The sequence below is a fragment of the Sinocyclocheilus grahami genome, unplaced genomic scaffold, assembly GCF_001515645.1.
Source record: "Sinocyclocheilus grahami isolate Dianchi unplaced genomic scaffold, SAMN03320097.WGS_v1.1 scaffold448.1, whole genome shotgun sequence".
Classification (NCBI taxonomy): Eukaryota; Metazoa; Chordata; class Actinopteri; order Cypriniformes; family Cyprinidae; genus Sinocyclocheilus; species Sinocyclocheilus grahami.
The window spans coordinates 156,672-163,695 of record NW_015505627.1 but is presented as its reverse complement, the minus strand read 5'-3'; the positions used below and the strand labels follow the sequence as shown (position 1 = coordinate 163,695).

Genomic DNA, 7,024 nt, shown 5'->3' with positions numbered 1-7,024 from the left:
TGGTAAGGGGCGTAACATTTCTGTCACACGCTTGAGGTATTCGGCCAATCACAACGCCCTGGATAGCTGGCCAATCAGAGCACACCTCGCTTTTCAGACCGATGAGCTTTGTAAAAAATTGGCACGTTTCAGAAAGGCGGGGCATAGAGGAGCAACAATAATGTACATTATGTGGAAAATAATGTGTTTTTTTAACCTTAAACCGCATAAACACATTGCATTACACCAAATACACAAAATAATGTTCTTTTTAGCAACGTCATATGACCTCTTTAAAACAGGTTTTGATCTTTCATGGTAAACACATATTGATACCACTTGTTCTGTGATTTCAGAAGCGAAAAAAACAACAACTCTACGACACCGGAGAAGTTCCTGATTTTAACATTTCTGAAGGGAGCTGCTGACAGAGATATAGAAAACACAGGTGATCTGAGAAAGCTTATTAAATAACTTTATATGCATCTTTCACAACATATTTCGCATATATCACCATGCATCTGTCATTTTCTTTTGCAAAATTATATAACGGTATATGTTTGTTTGTTTGTTTGTTTGCTTGTTATTAATATATTTTATATATAAATTATATATATGTGTGTGTGTTTGTTTGCTTGTTAGTTATTTTAAAAGGGCTTTGATGTCCAAACATAAGTCACACTGTAGGAGCATTACTAAATAAGTAAACCTAAAAATGTACATTCTGTTATTAAATCCTTTTTTTGTATGTTCTGTAAATTATTATTTTTCTTTTCTGCATTTCCCATCTGCTATAGTTTATTTATAATAAACCTGGCATTATATAATAAATATTGTTGACTCTGATTGTTTCAGATTGTTTATGTTCCTAGATTCTTCCATGCTGATGGCCGTGCACTAGAGTTGGAGCGTATCTCCTGTCGAAGGACATCTCTAGACATTATGAACCATATGACTAGTAAGTAATACCTCAAACATTCACTACCTAAAGTTTAAGGGTCAGATTTGTCATGTATTTGAAAGAAGTCTTTTATGCTCACCACCATGGGTGACATTAGGGGGAGGGGGAGGACTAACAAATTGTTAGTCACGGAATCCCTGATGTCGTCCCCACTGCAATTGGAGCGCTTAGCCAAGTGCTAAATACCCTCAACGTGTTTTTGCAGCATTGAGCAATGTAACCAATCACAGACATATCTGTTGATTTCTTGAACGCAATGGCCAATCAGAAACGTTTTATCAGAATTCACTCACCGCTGAAAGTGCCACAGTTTTTAAGTGCAGCTTTGCACGCTCGTGAATCATCTCATGACTAAGTGCACACGCGATGTAAATAAGAGATTCATTGTGCAGCTTAGAAAGCTTCATTGATTATAACAGAACTTTGTAAGATCGCGATGAACGAAGATGAGTGACGCTTTTTAGTGATAAAGGGAGCGCGCTTTGCACACTTTCTAGGGTATAATTGCACACTTTCTAGGGTATAATAATCATTTTTCGGACACATAGGCTACACCCTGGAAAGTTTTGGGAATGACATCCGCATATTTATGCGGGATTCACTCTCGAAATAGCAGTGAATGGCAATGGACGGAACATAAAATATGTTGATTGCGCCTGTCTTCAGTGTCACATGATCCTTCAGAAATCATGCTTTGCGAAAACAAGAATAAATCACATTTGACAATATATTCACATAGAAAACAGTTATTTTAAATAATAATATTTCACAACATTACTGTTTTTATTTATGATCAAATAAATGCAGTTTTCTTGGTGAACATAAGAGACTCAAAAACATAAAAAACTGACCACAAACTTTAATAACACAAGGGATTCGAATATTAATCCATTTATTCTAATAAAATGCAAGAAGTTCTTAAAAATATTAACATAAATAGTCATTTTTTCCTCTGGTGATTTGTATTGTATACCCAGAATGCAATGCACAGTGACGTAGATCTCCAAGCTACACACTCTCACACCGTGTCTACACTGGATGCGACAAAGTGACCTAAGAATAACAAGAATAAATGAAAATGCATCTGTAACTTAATGCTGCTTCTTATTTTTCAGTGGGTTGAAAGTTCTCATCTTTGTGCATTTTCAGATGTTGTGCATTTTATGAATCAAAATGTTTAACTTTAACTTTGTTTAACTTTTTAACATCGTAATATTGGTTGTCTTCTTTATCTCTTTTTTTTTTAGAGTTTAGCTCCAACCCCAATTAAGCGGACCTGAGCAGCTGATCAAGGATCACCAGAAACTCTGCAGAACGTTGGTCCTCCATGCCCAGGACTGGACACCAGTGTTGTAAGTCATCAATCTAGCAGTCATCCTACCTCTCTGAATTGTCATGTTCAGAATATATTGCAGGAGGTCTCAACGTTGTCTCTCAAGGTTCACTTACATGCAGAGTTTTGCTCCAACCTAGTGCAGTGCACCTGAACAAACTAATCAAGGTTTTCAGTTTTACTAACTATAAAGTCACAAACAGGTGTGTGTGATCAGGTGTGGACCTAAACTCTGGGTGTGAATCACTCAGGTCCCTTGCTCAGTAGTCAGTGGTTAAGGGCTGTCTCAATCACAAAATTTTGTTTGCTCCGTAAAAAAGTTGTGAAAACCAGGAAGCATCAATGCTCACTATGTTCCCTTATAGGAAGTTCTGAAGCTCAAAACTTGAGATAATTCGCTACAAAATGACACGTGATAGATTTTAAAACACAAACCAATATTATATTTCAGCATAAACATACATCACTAAACTGATAATGTCTAATCTAGCAAATATGTATTTATGACTGAAATCTTGCACATACATGTAACAAAGTATTTATCATAATGTGCTGTAAATAGCATTAAAAAAAGATATCAGTTTTACTGTTGTGCATAAATGCCAGTAGTGATGTTGTACAATGAGGATGGAAATAGTCACCAGTGTGTAGTATGCCACTGTCCTTACCAGTGCCTGAATTCGTGTACACAATATATTAATTCACAACCTAGCGAACTATGAAGCTGATCTTGAGGGCCAGAGTTGAGAATCCCTGATATACTGATTAGTTAATAATCACTCATGAAGAACGAGTACACTTTAATTTGTACAGAAATATGCAATATTTGACTCATATTCAGTGATGCTATTATCTTTTTTCCCCCCTTTTGTTTGTGTGTCAATCACAGCTAAATAAAACCAAAGGCTATTCAGCCACAGGTCACTGCATCTTTTGCTGTGTAAGTTAATTTTTTTGAATGTCAAATACATTCTCAGTATCTATATTTGGTTTGGTTTTTATAACCGTTTTAGAGTCACCGTTTTGGTACGGTTCTTATGTACTATCCTTTTAACATTTCAACAGCTGACTTTTTTAGTACTTGCATAGTAATTTTAATTGTACCACATTTGTAATGCATATATAGCAGGGCTCCAGACTAACTTTTGAGAGCAGTGGCACCAGCGCCACTAAGTTCTACAGATGGTGGCGCCAGAAGCTGATTTGGTAACGCTGGGGGTGGTGTGTGGGCGGTATTAAAAATAAAGATAATTAAATCATAAAATTATTATAGTTTTGCATTAATGAGTGTAGTTACTAGTAAGATTACACATATATTTCTTGGTAATGCACATTTGACAGTAAAGCACTGAGCTTGAGTTGGGAAGCACAAAATTTACTTTTATTAACAACAGTAATGTGCAAAATGTAAGTTTTAAATAGAAAATTAACATATTCTACTCTTATGAAATGTACCATTATTCTTCTGTAGTATTATACGGAACTGACCAACAACTTCAGTGATTATAAAAGAAGCTCTCTTGCTTTATATGTGATTCAGTCAGAGAAGTTTGTTTTTCAAGGCACTTGGTGACTTTTCTTACTTCATACAAAAAAAAAAAAGCAAAACTTTTACAAAATTAGATTTCTTGATTTAAAATGTTATAATAGTGATTTTATAATTTCAAAATATAAAGTAAAAAGTAGAAATGAATGACTAATAAGCCTATAAGTGTTCATCTGCTGCCATCTACTAGTTATAGTGGTAATTTGATGCCCCCTTTTTTATTTTACAAAAGTGTTTGTTTACCACAAAGTATGTCATCCCTTTAAAAATATCATTTTAATTGTATGCTTTCTACAGTTTTAAAGTGCTGTAAATAGTTGTGTGAAATATTTAAAAGTGCTTGAATTTCTCTCTCAAAAGGTTGTACAAACCCTGAAATGCATAATGTAATGAAATTAAACTATTTCTGCCACAACAGCATGGTTATAGTTAGCGTTACTACTTCTGGTTATATGTCAGTGCTGTTTGACCTGTTTACAACAGATTTCTGTGCAGAATTTGAATGCTTCTCACTAGAGCTCACAGCAACCTATATTCATTCTGCAGCAAATTCAAGTGCTTCTCACTGGATCTCGCAGCACTGTGCAGTAACAGTGTCGCGAAATCAACACTGCTTCCTGAGTAAACCTGTTCTGAGCTCGGAGAAGTTTGTTTGCTCTGCGCTGATCCGAGCTGATAAACGGTCTGCGCTGGACAGCTCAAACGAGTAGCGTGGTTTCTCTAGCTTTTGTTTCGCTTGCTGTTTGATGTTTCTCATATGCAACAGAAATAGCAGCACTTATGAGGTGGGGCAACGTAATGGTTGTGCTAGTGTGATTGCTCACCAAATTTAGTCGCACCAGCAGAAAAAAAACGGTCACAAAATGCGACTATTTGGTTGCAGTCTGGAGCCCTGTATAGGAAGTGACAAAAAACTGTGTTGGAAATTCTAGAAAATTGTTCTTATCCTGTAAGTCCCCACTCTTTTGTGCCCTGAGGTGGAAATGCCCTAAAATTAGGGAAAACTCAAGTGTATACTTTATATTTTGGACAACCATTTTTTTAATTATTATTTTTACATTTACATTTTGGTTATTGTTTTCTTTCTCACTTTAGATGCTGGAGAAAAGAAGATCAGAGATCAGGCAGATATCTACTGGTGCCCCTGAGGGAACCGATTTAATGTGTTAGTTAAACCAAAAATTTTCATCACTCCCCTTCATGTCATTCCAAACCTGTAAGACTTTTGTTCATCTTTGAAACATAAATGTAAATATTTTTTATGAAATCTGAGAAATTTCTGCCCCTCCATTTCACAGTTTATGCAACTACTACTTTCAAGCCTCAGAAAGGTAGTAAAGTCATCATTAAAGTTATCCATGTGACTCCAGTTGTTTAACCTCAATTTATGAAGTAATGTGAATGTTTTGTGCACAAAAAAACATTGCATTTTTATTTACAAAATAACATGTTCACGAGAGCACCATGATGCATCAGTGTTGCGTTGGCGTGAGAGCTGGCCATCTCATGCTGCTTTTGTGAAAATGCATTGGAGATACACAATTTGTGAATAAAGACATACTATTTTCATTGTTTCACAAAAGGGTCTTATGGGTTTGGAGCATCATGAGGGTAAGTAATTAATGACAGAATTTACATTTTTGGGTGAAATATGTTCTAATGTGGTTATAATTGGTCATTGTTTGTTTTATAAACATTTTCAATATTTTAAACATTTATTGTTTGAATAATTATGTTTATACAAAAAAGATGGATTCATTTAATGAAAAGTTACAAGACTTTTAAATTGTTAAATAAAACTGTTTCAAATAAATCATCTCAGGTTACGTATGTAAACATGGTTCCCTTTCAGTCAGTCACTTTCTACGTTACGTCAGTCGTGACTGACGAATTGGGATCTCGCCCGAGAGCCCAATCACCTTAGAGTGTAAACTAAACAAGCCAATGACAGTTGGCGTGAGTGTTTCGCCACGCGCACCCCGCCCCGCAGCGCGGGTATAAAAGGAGAGCACGTACAAATGCACATCAGCTTTTCACTTCGGAGCCGAGCCTTCTACAAGACGAACCTCCGTGGGTGTTTGGAAACAGCTGGCGTTGGTGTTACGGCGTGACAGCGGGGGTTGCCATCCAGGCTGCTGAAACCTCGGCGAGCTGCAGCTGCCATTCTGCGGTCTCGCCGCGACCTCCCCTGGGCGCTTCAGCGCTCTCTCTAAAAGAGTGTTTTTCCTTTTCAAAAAAAGAGCAATTTCTAAAAGAGCTTCACGAGCGACGGGCGTCTTTTTTTAAAGATGGCTTCCCGCTCGTGTGTTTCTGGATGTGGTCTCTTCCTGGCTTCATCTGATGGTCATGATCGCTGTGTCTTGTGCCTGGGCTTACAGCACACTGAAGCAGCGCTCATGGATGAGTCATGTTCTCAGTGCGGGAACATGACCATCGCGACGTTGCGGTCTAGATACCTCCTCATTAAACGGGGTAAACCCCTTGACATGCCCCGCTCTAGCTCCTCCGGTTCTCGGAGGGCTACTTCGGTTCATGGTCAGGGAGACCTGAGGATCACGGTGAGAGCTTCACCGTCGAGTATGTCTCTGGCATGTCGCACCACCTGGTGTTCCCGGACGAGACCTCATATTGGCCCAGTCCCGAGCGCAGTTGTGCGAACACAGGGATACGGTGCTCAGCCGGTTGGGGCTTTGGGTCAACTGGGAAAAGAGCAAACTCTCCTCGGTGCAGAGGATCTCTTTTCTCGGCATGGAGCTGGACTCGGTCAACCTCTCAGCACGTCTCTCAGTAGAGCATGCACAGTCGATGCTGAACTGCCTGGGGTCCTTCCAGGACTTGGTCATCAGGTTTTTCAGAGGGGCAAGGAGGTTAGATCCTCCGCGCCCTCACCTGTTACCCTCTTGGGATCTCCCCTCGGTCCTGACGGCCTTGAAGGAGGAGCCCTTTGAGCCTCTGCAGTCGGTAGAGCTTAAGTTTCTGTCGTTGAAGACAGTAGTGCTCCTCTCCGCATTGGCCTCGGTCAAGAGGGTAAGGAACCTGCAGGCATTTTTCGGTCGACGATTCGTGCCTAGAATTCGGAACAGGTAACTCTCACGTTGTCCTGAGACCCCGGCCTGGATATGTGCCCAAAGTTCCCACCACGCCTTTTAGGGATAAGGTGGTGAACTTGCAAGCGCTGCCCCGGGAGGAGGCAGACCCAGCCATC

General features: G+C 39.1%; 1 protein-coding gene and 1 long non-coding RNA gene across 3 annotated transcripts in view; both read left to right on the top strand.

Moving 5' to 3' along the window:
* The window catches only part of LOC107552357 (transmembrane protein FAM155A-like), a 125,277-nt gene that overhangs the window by 26,706 nt on the left and 91,547 nt on the right, over positions 1 to 7,024 (top strand). The gene's annotated exons all lie outside the window — the stretch shown is intronic.
* On the top strand, positions 318 to 5,014 carry LOC107552370 (uncharacterized). Of its 2 annotated transcripts, none has more exons than XR_001604852.1 (5): positions 318 to 427; positions 852 to 937; positions 2,188 to 2,292; positions 3,163 to 3,213; positions 4,915 to 5,014. It is a non-coding gene; the product is annotated as an uncharacterized lncRNA (long non-coding RNA). The 2 variants fall into 2 exon arrangements; XR_001604851.1 differs by having other exon boundaries at positions 835 to 937.